The sequence below is a fragment of the Bombina bombina genome, chromosome 4, assembly GCF_027579735.1.
Source record: "Bombina bombina isolate aBomBom1 chromosome 4, aBomBom1.pri, whole genome shotgun sequence".
NCBI classification, from domain to species: Eukaryota; Metazoa; Chordata; class Amphibia; order Anura; family Bombinatoridae; genus Bombina; species Bombina bombina.
In genome coordinates, this window is record NC_069502.1 from 465,394,221 (window position 1) to 465,411,045 (window position 16,825).

At 37.2% G+C, this 16,825-nt stretch overlaps 1 long non-coding RNA gene across 1 annotated transcript in view; it reads right to left on the reverse strand.

The window, feature by feature from the left end:
* The window catches only part of LOC128655438 (uncharacterized), a 158,199-nt gene that overhangs the window by 11,281 nt on the left and 130,093 nt on the right, over window positions 1-16,825 (reverse strand). Inside the window, exon 2 of the long non-coding RNA XR_008401795.1 lies at window positions 10,199-10,238. This is a non-coding gene — a long non-coding RNA (uncharacterized LOC128655438). The remainder of the gene's footprint in view (window positions 1-10,198; window positions 10,239-16,825) is intronic.

Sequence of the window (16,825 nt, forward strand, 5' to 3'; positions counted from 1 at the left end):
CTTCAAATAATGCATATGTAAAATAAGTTTAACTGTAAATTAAAGGGATAGGAAAGTCAATATTACACTTGAATGATTCTGATAGAGCATGTAATTTTAAAGGCACAGTCTACACCAGAATGTTTGTTATTTAAAAAGATAGATAATCCCTTTATTATCCATTCCCCAGTTTTGCATAACCAACACAGTTATAGTAATATACTTTTTACCTCTGTGATTACCTTGTATCTAAGTCTCTGCAGACTGCCCCTTATTTCAGCTCTTCTGAGAGACTTGCATTTTAGCCAATCAGTGCTGACTCCTAGGTAACTCCACTTGCATGAGCACAATTGAACTAACGCCCTCTAGTTGTGGAAAAAATCAAAATGCATTCATATAAGAGGTGGCCTTCAAGGGATATGACATTTGCATATTAGTCTCCTAGGTATAGCTTTCAACTAAGAATACTAAGAGAACAAAGCAAAATTGATGATAAAAGTAAATTTGAAAGTTTTTTAAATGGCATGCCCTATCTAAATCATGAAAGTTTATTTTTGACTAGACTGTCCCTTTACGATTCTTTTAAATTAACTTCTATTATCAAATTAAAAAAAGAATACACACGTATCATACACGATGCTCTTCCTTCCAAAGGATAACAAGAGAACAAAGCAAATTTGATAATGGAAGTAAATTGGAGAGTTGTTTAAAATTGTATATTTTATCTAAAGCATGAAATAAAATTTTGGGGTTTCTTGTCCTTTTAACTAGATTTCTCCCAATGGAAATTCTCACCACTGAAAAGCTGGCGAGACTGATATTGCAGGAAAAGGTGCATCAAACACGGAGGACAGTGCTTTGAAAATTAGAAACTCCTGATGATGTTTCCCCATTAAAATACAGGTTACTCCCATGGAACGCCCAAGCCTATATATTCATTATGTCTGCAATCTCTCCATGTTTATAAAGAACAAAAAACACTTACTATTAAACCTATAGGAGCTGTGGGGATACATGTATTTATTTGTTGTATTTTATTGTATAATAATGTGCTAATATGCATTTTAAGTATTGTCTTGATTTAAAAAAAAAAAAAAATCCCCCTTTTTCCTTTTGCTTGCTTTTCTTCATTTTTTAGGAAGATTTGTTGTTTATGATATTAATATTACAAAGAAGATAGTAGCCGTGACGTTTGAGTTTTATATAAGTGCATTTTTAACAGTACAAAGTTATAGAAATGTACCTAGGTAAAACTAGAAAGTCGTGCAAAAAGAAAAATTTTTTTAAAAATCACAACAATATTTTAAATAAAATTATCGCAATCTTTGTGCCGACCCGCTCTGATGATGTCAGGCGGGTCTTTTAAATGTCGGCGAGACAGATCTTCAGGGCCCGTTTGTTTGATCGTTTGTATCCTGGGTATGTGCTTTATCATTGTATTTTGAGAATACTTTGTCTGTCTTAAAGTGATAATGACCTCTGCCTTGCCTGACCACTCTCTGGATAACCCTTTGACTGCCTTAAAGTGATACTGACCTCTGCCTTGCCTGACCTTTCTCTGGATAACCCTTAGTCTGCCTTAAAGTGATACTAACCTCTGCCTTGCCTGACTACTCTCTGGATCATCCATTGTCTGCCTTAAAGTGATACTAACCTCTGCCTTGCCTGACCACTCTCTGGATAACCCTTTGTCTGCCTTAAAGTGATACAGACCTCTGCCTTGCCTGACCAATCTCTGGATAACCCTTTGAATGCCTTAAAGTGATACTGAAAGTATACACACCATATAAGGAATTGAAGTAAAAATTTAATAAACATATAGAATAAGATACACAAATATATACACTAAAAATAGGGACGTCTCCCTGTAATGTAAATACAACTGGGAAAAAATCCTAATGAAGAAACAGGTTAAAACCTATAAATGATGGATAATGCAGATACTAATTGATAATCTATGACATAAAAAAGATATAGCATAAAAATGATAAAAATGATAATTAAAAGATATGGCATAACAGTGATATCATAAAATAAAATAAAACTTGAACTCATATTTCTTGATGTCGTTTAAAACTATTTTCTCAAAGGTATCAAGATAGTTACCCTTTGAGGAAGCTGGATAAAACCGCGATTTGGGTTTTAAATCTGTATGTTGGAATTTATCAACTACTTTGTTATGAATGACACTCTGTTTCTCTAATGGGCTTTTCATAAAAAAACGCTTCAAGGTTAGGTTTCTCACAAACTTCTTGATATGTATGTGAGTATTGAACTTACTCATCCTAGTAGTGGGTGCATAAGAGAGGCCTAAATTAAGTAATTTCTCCTGTTCTTTTGTCAGATTTACTTTACTTAAATTGAAGATCCCACTTTTCTTATTACTGTTATCTACCTCAATCTTTTTGGGTCGTTTAGACCTTCCTCCCCCTCTTCTTCCTCTAAATTTCTTTTTCTTCTTTGCATCTGTTCTGCTTCTTTTTTTTGTAGGTTTTTTGAGGAGCCCTCTCTTAGAGGGCTGTGGCCTAAAAAAGGCGATTTGACATCTGATCTAATTTTATCTGAGTTTGTCAAATCTTCTCTTAGAGGGAGAAATCTATTTTGTATAGGTGTTATAAATTCCCTATTGTTTTGTCTCATGTCTCTCGGTTTGTAGACATTTCTGTGTCTGGGATATTCCCAATCATTCTGATCGTGGTTATGGTTACTTCTCTGATAATCATAATCACGATTAGAATTACTGTGATGATAGCCATAATTGTTACTCCGATATCCGTTATTACGGTTCTGATATTCAAAACGGTTCTGATATTCAAAACGGTTGTGATATCCTTGATTCTGTTGTCGGTAGTGTTCAGAATTCCAATAACTTGGTTTCCTGTAGTTGTTATAATTACGTCTATGATAATAATTATTCTCCTGATTGTGATTGTAATTAGAGTGACTAGTATTATAGCTAACATGTTGAGAGTGATATTGTTGGTTATAATTTCTGGAAGGATTTTCTTTCTTATTGTTTCTATTTTGAGGTTTTGTGGATTCTGGCTGGTCTATCTCTCTATGTGTTTCTGTATTTTTAGCATTGTTATCCTTAATATCCCTTTCCATTTTTCCCCATTTTGATCTTAGTAGATCTTTATTCAAATTATCTAATTTATTAATTATTACTTTTTGTTTTTCTTTGAATTCAGTTTCTTCCTTCAAACCCTTTAATTTTTCTTTTAGGTCAGAGATGTTGGTCTCTATAGTTAGTAATGTTTCTTTACAGGATTTTTTTAAAATTTCTATAAGCCCCCTAGAGGCTGTATTAAGTGTGTCGGTCCATTCTGCCTGTAGTTCTTCACTTAATGTAAAGGTGCACACTTCTATCTCCAGGAACGGCAGTTACTGCAGCCACGGTCCAAGCCTTGACCGAAGTATTTCTTCTCCTCGGTAACACCCTCTGAACACTCTCTTGTCTTACGGTACAGTAAACTGTATCTATTTGTGGTACAAGCTGTTATTTTCTTTCCACTGTTCCAATACCGATATTCATTTGCATACGGCCACCTGCACTGTGTTGATGCATATGAACTTGGTGCTTGTCTTTTAAGTTTTATTTTATTTTATGATATCACTGTTATGCCATATCTTTTAATTATCATTTTTATGCTATATCTTTTTTATGTCATAGATTATCAATTAGTATCTGCATTATCCATCATTTATAGGTTTTAACCTGTTTCTTCATTAGGATTTTTTCCCAGTTGTATTTACATTACAGGGAGACGTCCCTATTTTTAGTGTATATATTTGTGTATCTTATTCTATATGTTTATTAAATTTTTACTTCAATTCCTTATATGGTGTGTATACTTTCAGCTTGTTAGCGCACTTTCTCTATCTTGAAGCTTTGGCTTCGCTATTTGGTTATTAACTTGTATTTGATACATACAGAGATTGTATCTTTAGAGTAGTGTTTAGCAATACCTTCCTTTAGCGCGCACTAATCCACCCAATTTGATTTGTTTTCACTTTATCTCTGACTTTAAGTGTGCTGCTTTGGACACCATATCCCCTTTTTCTGAATTATAAATATTATTGTATATTTCTGTACAGCATTATGGAGGACTTATTTGATTTTAGGGATAAAATTTACTTGGAACTAAGCAATGACAGGAAGTCCACTACACATAATAATCTTTCTATTCCCAATCTATCTGATTTGATGAACGAACTAGAATCATTTATGATAAAAGAGCTGAAACAAAAAATGGAGCTAGTATTCCTAAATAGGTACACAAGCAAGGGCATTATCCCTAGAGGTTTACAGTTCAGTAAAAACTGCACCTTTACATTAAGTGAAGAACTACAGGCAGAATGGACCGACACACTTAATACAGCCTCTAGGGGGCTTATAGAAATGTTAAAAAAATCCCGTAAAGAAACATTACTAACTATAGAGACCAACATCTCTGACCTAAAAGAAAAATTAAAGGGTTTGAAGGAAGAAACTGAATTCAAAGAAAAACAAAAAGTAATAATTAACAAATTAGATAATTTGAATAAAGATCTACTAAGATCAAAATGGGGAAAAATGGAAAGGGATATTAAGGATAACAATGCTAAAAATACAGAAACACATAGAGAGATAGACCAGCCAGAATCCACAAAACCTCAAAATAGAAACAATAAGAAAGAAAATCCTTCCAGAAATTATAACCAACAATATCACTCTCAACATGTTAGCTATAATACTAGTCACTCTAATTACAATCACAATCAGGAGAATAATTATTATCATAGACGTAATTATAACAACTACAGAAAACCAAGTTATTGGAATTCTGAACACTACCGACAACAGAATCAAGGATATCACAACCGTTTTGAATATCAGAACCGTTTTGAATATCAGAACCGTAATAACGGATATCGGAGTAACAATTATGGCTATCATCACAGTAATTCTAATCGTGATTATGATTATCAGAGAAGTAACCATAACCACGATCAGAATGATTGGGAATATCCCAGACACAGAAATGTCTACAAACCGAGAGACATGAGACAAAACAATAGGGAATTTATAACACCTATACAAAATAGATTTCTCCCTCTAAGAGAAGATTTGACAAACTCAGATAAAATTAGATCAGATGTCAAATCGCCTTTTTTAGGCCACAGCCCTCTAAGAGAGGGCTCCTCAAAAAACCTACAAAAAAAGAAGCAGAACAGATGCAAAGAAGAAAAAGAAATTTAGAGGAAGAAGAGGGGGAGGAAGGTCTAAACGACCCAAAAAGATTGAGGTAGATAACAGTAATAAGAAAAGTGGGATCTTCAATTTAAGTAAAGTAAATCTGACAAAAGAACAGGAGAAATTACTTAATTTAGGCCTCTCTTATGCACCCACTACTAGGATGAGTAAGTTCAATACTCACATACATATCAAGAAGTTTGTGAGAAACCTAACCTTGAAGCGTTTTTTTTATGAAAAGCCCATTAGAGAAACAGAGTGTCATTCATAACAAAGTAGTTGATAAATTCCAACATACAGATTTAAAACCCAAATCGCTGTTTTATCCAGCTTCCTCAAAGGGTAACTATCTTGATACCTTTGAGAAAATAGTTTTAAACGACATCAAGAAATATGAGCTACCTCATATCAGAAAACAAAATATCAATATGAAAGAAAGAGAGATATTAACAAAAATGCAGAAAGATCTAGAGGTGACCATAAAGCCGGCGGATAAGGGTGGGGGGGTTGTAATAATGGATACAGATAAATATAACAAAATACTAAATAAAATTCTTATCGAAGGAAAAGCTGAAGGACTTCTTAATGAACGTGAATTTAATTATTTAACACCTAAACATTCTAAAATCCCTATTTTCTATTTCCTTCCAAAAGTGCACAAATGTCTCATAAATCCACCAGGGAGGCCCATTATCTCTGGGATCAATTCAATCTCTGCCAACCTATCTCAATATATAGATCGATTTCTGCAACCTTATGTAATTAAGTTAAATTCACATTTGAAAGACTCAACACAATTATTAAATATTTTAAATTCCATAAAATGGGAGGATGGAATGATAATCGTAACATGCGATGTATCATCACTGTACACTGTGATCGATCACCAACAGGGAATTGCAGCTGTAAAATTTTTTTTAGATAGAGACACCAACATGGAAGCCAAACAAAGTGACTTCATATTAAAAAGCATTCAATATATATTAGAGCATAATTTTTTTTCTTTTAACAGTAAGTTCTACAGACAGATAGAGGGTACAGCCATGGGCACGAGGTTCGCACCGAGTTATGCCAATTTATTTATGGGCTTTTGGGAAGAAGAATTCTTCAGAAATGACCCTCTCGGTGCGAGCCTCGTGCTCTATAAGCGCTACATAGATGACTTGTTTTTAATATGGAAAGGTCCTGAGAATGAACTTATTAAACTGTTTGAGCGGATGAATTCCAATAACTATGGCCTCAAATTTATAAGTCACTATAGTCATACTAAGGTCAATTTCCTCGATTTGGAAATCATGGCAATCCAAGATAAATTAGAAACTAAAACCCACTTCAAACCAGTCGATTGTAATAATTTGATTCATGCAGAGAGCTGCCATCTGAAAACCTGGAAAGATAATATCCCTTATGGACAAACACTACGCATTAAAAGAAATTGCTCAAGAATAGAAGACTTTGAGAACCAAGTCACTCTAATAGCAAAAAAATTTGAGGATAGGGGATATGAGAAAGCTAAAATTGAAAATGCAATCTCTAAAGCACGTCTGACCAACAGAAATGAACTTTTAAAATATAAGACTAAAAAAAGAGAAGAGAATGATCTAATTAATGTTCCTCTCATTACAGACTACAGTGCAGATTACAATATAATCAAAAAGATAATAAGGAAACACTGGCCCCTTCTAAAGGAGGATAATATAATTGGGAAACATTTGGCAGATAAACCAACTTTTATTTTTAGAAGAGCGAAGAATTTTAAAATGCAGCTATCTCCCAGTGAACTGAAAAAGAATAAAAACTCAATTCAAAAAGACTTAGAGGGTGAAATACCAGTTTTTTTTTTTCCCTGTTATACCTGTAAGGCCTGTAAACACAGTTCAAAACTAAAGGCTTTACAAATAAACAGTTCAGAAACTAATTTTCAAATTAAAGATTTAATTAGGTGCAACCATAAAAACATTATCTATGCACTAAAATGTTTGTGTAATCTTTTTTATTTTGGTGAAACCACTAGATCCCTAAAGGATAGGATTAGGGAGCACTTATTATGTATAGAAAAGGGTAGGAATGACACCTCACTGTATAAACACTTTAAAGAAAAACACTATGGGGACACAAAAGCACTTAATTTTTGGGGGATTAAAAAGGTCAAAGGACACTGGAGAGGTGGTAACAATGAGAAAACACTTTTAATACAAGAGGCTGAATTGATTTATAAATATGACACTCTGTTCCCAAAGGGACTAAATTCAGAATTGGACCCCTCCCCATTTTTATTTGAATAGATTAACCCAGCAGCACCTTATTTTCATTTACATAGGCACATTACTTATTTTTAAGAGCGATACGTATAACCACTTTTTTAGCTCTGGAATTTTGAATACACCGCTATATATTCATTCATTCACTCACTCCTAAATATTATGCACTGATATATTTTTTTATATAATTCTTTTCCTTTTTTTTTTTTTTTTTTTTTTTACTAAACTCGCTATATAAATACCCCTCTTTTTTTAACACATTAGTGCACCCATGGTAGATATTTTATATTTTGTAAAAGTATTTTTTTGGTTTAGAATTATATCTATAAGTGATTAATCCTACAAATTCAATACGGTTTTATGGTTATGATACCACTGATAGTGATAATGTATTACACAGATATATGTATTTTTTATGGAAATGTTCTTTTATATTAGACATGCACAAAGAATCTTTAATGACTGAATGAAGCATATACCACCTTAAGTACCTGGAGGGTGTTACCTTAACAACTCAAGAATAACAATCTCAAAGGTGAAAGCAAAAGAGATACCACCTTAATTACCTGGAGGGTGTTACCTTTACAACTGAATCCACCAACCAATCAAAACCAAATGGATCATTTAAAAGGCTCCCAGTTACCTGTCACATGCATCTTGATAAAGCCCAAGGGAGGGCGAAACGCGTCGCTTGCATTTGTGACACTGTGACATTGTGACTTTGAAACAGCAAGGGATATTTCAGTACAGCCTGTACTGCAACTTTAAACCCGGGTTACCAGCAACTTTGAATATCCCAAGGTGAGGGATAACTTGTGCCCCACTATTGTATTGGATCATTAAACATACCTACAGCAGCCAAGTCTGCCTTCACAGAAAGTTCCCACCAGGACACAGCAATCAGCTGCTTTTCCTTTACGCTGCTGGAGCAGCGAGTAACACCCTGAGAGGAGCCGATGAGAAGCCTGTGACGTCAGACGCCGACTCACATGTGCAGAGGTTTGCACACTTCTATCTCCAGGAACGGCAGTTACTGCAGCCACGGTCCAAGCCTTGACCGAAGGATTTCTTCTCCTCGGTAACACCCTCTGAACACTCTCTTGACTTACGGTACAGTAAACTGTATCTATTTGTGGTACAAGCCGTTATTTTCTTTCCACTGTTCCAATACCGATATTCATTTGCATACGGCCACCTGCACTGTGTTGATGCATATGAACTTGGTGCTTGTCTTTTAAGTTTTATTTTATTTTATGATATCACTGTTATGCCATATCTTTTAATTATCATTTTTATGCTATATCTTTTTTATGTCATAGATTATCAATTAGTATCTGCATTATCCATCATTTATAGGTTTTAACCTGTTTCTTCATTAGGATTTTTTCCCAGTTGTATTTACATTACAGGGAGACGTCCCTATTTTTAGTGTATATATTTGTGTATCTTATTCTATATGTTAATTAAATTTTTACTTCAATTCCTTATATGGTGTGTATACTTTCAGCTTGTTAGCGCACTTTCTCTATCTGAAGCTTTGGCTTCGCTATTTGGTTATTAACTTGTATTTGATACATACAGAGATTGTATCTTTAGAGTAGTGTTTAGCAATACCTTCCTTTAGCGCGCACTAATCCACCCAATTTGATTTAAAGTGATACTGACCTTTGCCTTGCCTGACCTTTCTCTGGATAACCCTTAGTCTGCCTTAAAGTGATTCAGACCTCTGCCTTGCCTGACCTTTCTCTGGATAACCCTTAGTCTGCCTTAAAGTGTTTCAGACCTCTGCCTTGCCTGACCAAGCTTCTGAACATACCTTTGCCTGTATACGGATTCCTGCCTTTAACTCCTTCTTAGCAGAACATTTGTTTTTCTGAAGATCAACTGTAAGTGATCAGTTTATTTTCTGTGAATACTGCACTAAAATCTCTCATTGCTTTCTGAATGTGGGTAATGTCATGGGAATTCCTCAGTGTGCTAGTGTGTCTATTAATTTCACTATAGCAATTGGGTCTAATCCTAGACTGATCTTATGCGGCTGACAATCACATTATTCACTAAAATACAGATAAATAAAGCATTGTTTATACATGTATAATATACCCATATCCCTACAGCTCCTAAAAGTGTATTATTCATTGCCTACTAATGTATCTGCCATAACCCCCATCACAAACTAAGCCCACTACACTATTAACCCCTAAACTGCCCTAATCCCCATCACAAACTAAGCCCACTACACCACTATTAACCCCTAAAGTGCCATAACCCCCTTTGCAAACTAAGCCCACTACTCTATTATCTAAAATAACATACCCTAATCACAAACTAAGCCCACTGTACTATTAACCTATAAAGCAACATAACCCATTACAAACTAAGCCCACTACACTATTAACCCCTAAAGAACCATAACCCCCATCGCAAACTAATCCCACTACATTATTAACCCCATAAAGTGCCATAACCACCATGACAAACTAAGTCTATTAACTTCATACCTGCTAACCCCCAAGACAAGATGCCTAAACTAAGACCCCTAAGTTACAAAGAACATTATACTTTTAAAGATAAAAAAACACTAAAAAACCCCCATAAAATATAAATATACTATAACTAAACTACAAAATAAAAAACATATACTAAACTAAAGCCCTTATCACAAAAAACAACAGTAAACATCAACAATAGTAAACATCAACAATAAATGTTCTTTACTCACCATCCAAAGTCTTCTCTTCTTTTCTTGATCTGTCTTAAACCTAAAACATGAAAGGGTAATTTAGAAAAAAAAGGTAATCCACAAAAAAGTAATCCATGGGTCTTATGGCACTTTAGGAGTTAATAGTGTTGGGTGCTTAGTTTGCGATGGGGGCTATGTGGCTTTAGGGGTTAATAGTGTAGTATGGGTTTAGTTTGCGATGAGGCTAATAGCACTTTAGGGGTAGTATAGTGCTGTGTAGAGGGTTTATTGAGTTGTTCTGTTTGCCTTAAAAGAATAAAATAATGTATTAAATATTTTCATTAATATATTGTTTCTTTATTCTTTTTAATTCATGTCAGCTGCTGTTCGATTATTTGTTTGTGTACTGAATGTACGAATCAGGCAATGTACATAAGTAAAAGAGATTTCAGCCCAGCATGAAACTATTGCCATTACCACAATGCGATGGCCTTGGTCTGAGTGCTGGCAGTAATGTGTAGCCACTAGGAACCTATTTAAGGAGAATGCACCTGTGTGTCGCCTACCTACAAGTTGCAATGGATGTGCAAAATTTACTGTGAGATTCAGATTTGGCCCTTTGTGTCCCTTTAATCAGTTTGTTTAGTATTTTGACGTGTTTTACTAATCAAAGTTTCTGTTCAATTACATTTAAAGGACCATTAAATACAGTAGCATTAAAAAGGCAACACAAAAGCACCTAGTCTGAATTTCAAATGAGAAGTAGATTTTTTTCTGTCAAATGTCAAAGTCAGTGCCCTTTTCCTACCCCCTGCATCATGTGACAACCATCAGCCAATCACAAAATACATATATGTATATCCTGTGAATCTTGCACATGCTCAGTATGAGCTGGTGCCTCAGAAAGTGTGCATATAAAAATCTGTGCACTTTTTTTTAATTCATAATGAAAATAAATTGGAAAGTTGTTTACAATTGTGTGCTTTATCCATTCTGAATCATGAATGTTTAATTTTGACTGTAGTGTTCCTTTAAAGGGACAGTATACACTCATTTTCATAAAACTGCATGTAATAGACACTACTGTAAAGAATAATATGCACAGATACTGATATAAAAATCCAGTATAAAACTGTTTAAAAACTTACTTAGAAGCTCCCAGTTTAGCTCTGTTAAAAAGGTAGTTAGTTAGAAAACCCACTTTAAGTGGGAAATTACAGACACTCCCCCCCCCCTCCCTTCCAGGAGAAAGCTGGAGTAGGTATATATTGGAATGCTCCTAAAACTCTGGGGCTTGGTTAGGAGTCTGAAAATCAGAACAATGTTATTTAAAAATAAGCAAAACTATACATAAAAAAACCCCGTATAGGCTATATAAATGGATCATCTACAAACCAATTATGCAAAGAAAAAACAAGTGTATAATGTCCCTTTAAGTTTTGTTCTCAGCAAGAGAACTCTGTGTCATTATGCTTTGGAATTCTGTCTTGTAAGTAGCTATGTGCATTATTGTTACACACATTCCAATATCTCTAATGCACATTTTACATTTTATTGTTTAACTTATCTTTAAATATTGGTTACTTTTTAACTTTTTATTGCATTGCGTGTGATTGCACATTTTTCTGATGTCCTGGATGTGATCATTACTTTTCTCTAGTTTATTATCTGTCTGTGGGTTATTTAATGAGGAATTGAAAAGGTGAGCTAATAAATGAAGCCATGAGAATACAAAATCTGAACAGAGGGCAGGACTGAGGAAAAAAAGGAGATTTGTCTAACATTATCCTTTTTTATTGATCATTTACTTGATGTGGAATTTCTATATTGTATTGTATTTATAATTTTTAATATGTTCCTATGGGATTAACATATTTCACTTTACTTTATGGGGCTGTTTTAACAAATGGCAGACGGACATCACTAAATGCCGACGGAATACGCTGTGCAATTCCGACCCCTGCACATTCGCGGCCACTTGGCCTCTAGCAGGTGTCAATCACTCCGATCGTATATAGACAAAATAATACATCAATATAATATCTTGGTAAACTTGATTAGTCACACATATAATTATATGGACCTATTTCTCTACAAACAATTCTCCATCACGTCTCTTATTCCAATAAACCTCTCTTCAGTAACTTAGCTAATTTGTCATCTGCATTAATATTGGTCCTTCAGAAGAGAGAGGAGGCTTTCAGGGTGAGCTCTTCTAAATCAAAACTGACCGTAATGCCAAAAGGGATTCAGAAAAGAAAGTAGCCAGGAAAGGTGTAGCCAGGAAAAGCGGAGAAGTTTAGTAGAGGAGACAGGCAAGTGGTAAGGGTACAAAAGAATATGGGTAAATACCTGGTGCTCTCCCCTCACTCTCTGCCTAGTGCCAAAATCATCACCTCTCCCAGGGTAAGGGTACAAAGGAACATGGTTTACAAGAACAAATAGTACTTTTAGACATTACATTCAGAACATGCAGTACAAGCACAGATGATAGGGTTTGTGGGGATTTATAGTTGAAACTTTAATCAGGATGCATATGCCACACATCTGCATCATTTCCAAAATATATGCTGATGTCTCAACACAATACTGCAATTAAAGTCAAGCAACATTACACATGCGAGACCTGATGCGCCATTGTATGGTGACGGTGATGTTAGCACTAGCAGCAGAAACTCCAAACTGACACTGGTGACTAGTTATGTCCCGAACTGTTCGCCCGCGAATGGTTCACAGCGAACATAGCTTGTTCGCGTTCGCGTTTGTGGGCGAACACATGGCGATGTTCGATCCGCCCCTATGTGTCATCATTGTGGAAACTTTGACCCTTTATGTCACAGCCGCCTGACACATTAGAGCCAATCAACATCAGACACTCCCTCACAGACACTCCCAGCTACTCGGAATCAGCCATTTTAGACTCATAACGACCTTGCTTTTTAATGAGAGGACGTGTTGTGTTTTTGCTCCTGACATTAATAGGAAAAACATAGCTAGGCTAGTGTATTTACAGTCCAGAAGGACTCCACTCATCTCTGCTGCAAGCACAGCACCCCAAAAAGCCCTTTTTAGGGCTATATTTTGTGCCGTTTTTTTTTTGTTTTTTTTTTATTAGCATTTGCCTGGCTTTCAGCTGTGTGTTTAAGGCTCACAGCATATGCTGTGACTACTGCCACCACTGATATCTCCCTAACAACATTAGTTTAAATTTAACTAACCCAAAAAACATAATTTATGCTTACCTGATAAATTTGTAGTGTATCCAGTCCACGGATCATCCATTACTTATGGGATATTCTCCTTCCCAACAGGAAGTTGCAAGAGGATCACCCACAGCAGAGCTGCTATATAGCTCCTCCCCTAACTGTCATATCCAGTCATTCGACCGAAAACAAACAGAGAAAGGAGAAACCATAGGGTGCAGTGGTAACTGTAGTTTAATTAAAATTTAGACCTGCCTTAAAAGGACAGGGCGGGCCGTGGACTGGATACACTACAAAAGAAATAAATTTATCAGGTAAGCATAAATTATGTTTTCTCTTGTTAAGTGTATCCAGTCCACGGATCATCCATTACTTATGGGATACCAATACCAAAGCTACACGGATGATGGGAGGGACAAGGCAGGATTAAGCAGAAGGAACCACTGCCTGAAGAACCTTTCTCCCAAAAACAGCCTCCGAAGAAGCAAAAGTATAAAATTTGGAAAATTTGGAAAAAGTGTGAAGCGAAGACCAAGTCGCGGCCTTGCAAATCTGTTCAACAGAGGCCTCATTTTTAAAGGCCCAGGTGGAAGCCACAGCTCTAGTAGAATGAGCTGTAATCCTTTCAGGGGGCTGCTGTCCAGCAGTCTCATAGGCTAGGCGTATTATGCTCCGAAGCCAAAAGGAAAGAGAGGTTGCCAAAGCTTTTTGACCTCTCCTCTGTCCAGAGTAAACGACAAACAGGGTAGATGTTTGACGAAAATCTTTAGTAGCTTGTAAGTAAAACTTCAAGGCACGGACTACGTCCAGATTATGTAAAAGACGTTCCTTCTTTGAAGAAGGATTAGGACACAATGATGGAACAACAATCTCTTGATTGATATTCTTGTTAGAAACCACCTTAGGTAAAAACCCAGGTTTGGTACGCAGGACTACCTTATCTGCATGAAAAATCAGATAAGGAGAATCACATTGTAAGGCAGATAGCTCAGAGACTCTTCGAGCCGAGGAAATAGCCATCAAAAACAGAACTTTCCAAGATAAAATTTTAATATCAATGGAATGAAGGGGTTCCAACGGAACTCCTTGAAGAACTTTAAGAACCAAGTTTAAACACAGGCTTAATTCTAACCAAAGCCTGGCAAAATGCCTGGACGTCTGGAACCTCTGCCAGACGCTTGTGCAAAAGAATAGACAGAGCAGAAATCTGTCCCTTTAAGGAACTAGCTGATAATCCTTTGTCCAAGCCCTCTTGGAGAAAAGACAATATTCTAGGAATCCTAACCTTACTCCATGAGTAATTCTTGGATTCACACCAATAAAGATATTTACTCCATATCTTGTGGTAGATTTTCCTGGTAACAGGCTTTCGTGCCTGTATTAAAGTATCAATGACTGACTCGGAGAAGCCACGCTTTGATAGAATCAAGCGTTCAATCTCCATGCAGTCAGTCTCAGAGAAATTAGATTTGGATGATTGAAAGGACCTTGTATCAGAAGGTCCTGTCTTAGAGGCAGAGTCCATGGTGGAAAGGATGACATGTCCACTAGGTCTGCATACCAAGTCCTGCATGGCCACGCAGGTGCTATCAGAATCACCGATGCTCTCTGGTGTTTGATTTTGGCAATCAGTCGAGGGAGCAGAGGAAACGGTGGAAACACATAAGCCAGGTTGAAGAACCAAGGCGCTGCTAGAGCATCTATCAGCATCGCTTCTGGGTCCCTGGACCTGGATCCGTAACAAGGAAGCTTGGCGTTCTGGCGAGACGTCATGAGATCCAACTCTGGTTTGCCCCAACGATGAATCAACTGAGCAAACACCTCCGGATGGAGTTCCCACTCCCCCGGATGGAAAGTCTGAAGACTTAGAAAATCCGCCTCCCAGTTCTCCATGCCTGGGATATGGATTGCTGACAGGTGGCAAGAGTGGTACTCTGCCCAGCGAATTATATTTGAGACTTCTAACATCGCTAGGGAACTCCTGGTTCCCCCTTGATGGTTGATGTAAGCCACAGTCGTGATGTTGTCCGACTGAAATCTGATGAACCTCAGTGTTGCTAACTGAGGCCAAGCCAGAAGAGCATTGAATATTGCTCTTAACTCCAGAATATTTATTGGAAGGAGTATCTCCTCCTGAGTCCACGATCCCTGTGCCTTCAGGGAATTCCAGACTGCACCCCAACCTGAAGGCTGGCATCGGTTGTTACAATTGTCCAATCTGGCCTGCGAAAGGTCATACCCTTGGACAGGTGTACCTGAGACAACCACCAGAGAAGAGAATCTCTGGTCTCTTGATCCAGATTTAGCAGAGGGGACAAATCTGTGTAATTCCCATTCCACTGACTCAGCATGCATAATTGCAGCGGTCTGAGATGAAGGCGCGCAAATGGCACTATGTCCATTGCCGCTACCATTAAGCCGATTACCTCCATACACTGAGCTACCGAAGGGCGCGGAATGGAGTGAAGAACACGGCAAGCATTTAGAAGTTTTGATAACCTGGACTCCGTCAGGTAAATTTTCATTTCTACAGAATCTATAAGAGTCCCTAAGAAGGAGACTCTTGTGAGTGGGGATAGAGAACTCTTTTCCTTGTTCACTTTCCACCCGTGCGACCTCAGAAATGCCAGAACTATCTCTGTATGAGACTTGGCAACTTCAAAGCTTGACGCCTGTATCAGGATGTCGTCTAGACACGGAGCCACCTCTATGCCTCGCGGTCTTAGAACCGCCAGAAGTGAGCCCAGAACCTTTGTAAAGATTCTCGGGGCTGTAGCCAACCCGAAGGGAAGAGCTACAAATTGGTAATGCCTGTCTAGAAAGGCAAACCTTAGAAACCAATGATGATCTTTGTGAATCGGTATGTGAAGGTAGGCATCCTTTAAGTTCACTGTGGTCATGTACTGACCTTCTTGGATCATGGGTAGGATGGTCCGAATAGTTTCCATTTTGAAAGATGGAACTCTGAGGAATTTGTTTAAGATCTTTAGATCCAAAATTGGTCTGAAGGTTCCCTCTTTTTTGGGAACCACAAACAGATTTAAATAAAAACCCTGTCCTTGTTCCGTCCGCGGAACTGGATGGATCACTCCCATAACTAGTCTTGCACACAGCGTAGGAATGCCTCTTTCTTTATCTGATTTGCAGATAGCCTTGAAAGATGAAATCTCCCTTGTGGAGGGGAAGCTTTGAAGTCCAGAAGATATCCCTGAGATATGATCTCCAATGCCCAGGGATCCTGAACATCTCTTGCCCATGCCTGGGCGAAGAGAGAAAGTCTGCCCCCTACTAGATCCGTCACCGGATAGGGGGCCGTTCCTTCATGCCCACACTCCTCTTACGACCTCCATCTTGGTTGAGGCTTGCAAGAGAATGACTGGATATGACAGTTAGGGGAGGAGCTATATAGCAGCTCTGCTGTGGGTGATCCTCTTGCAACTTCCTGTTGGGAAGGAGAATATCC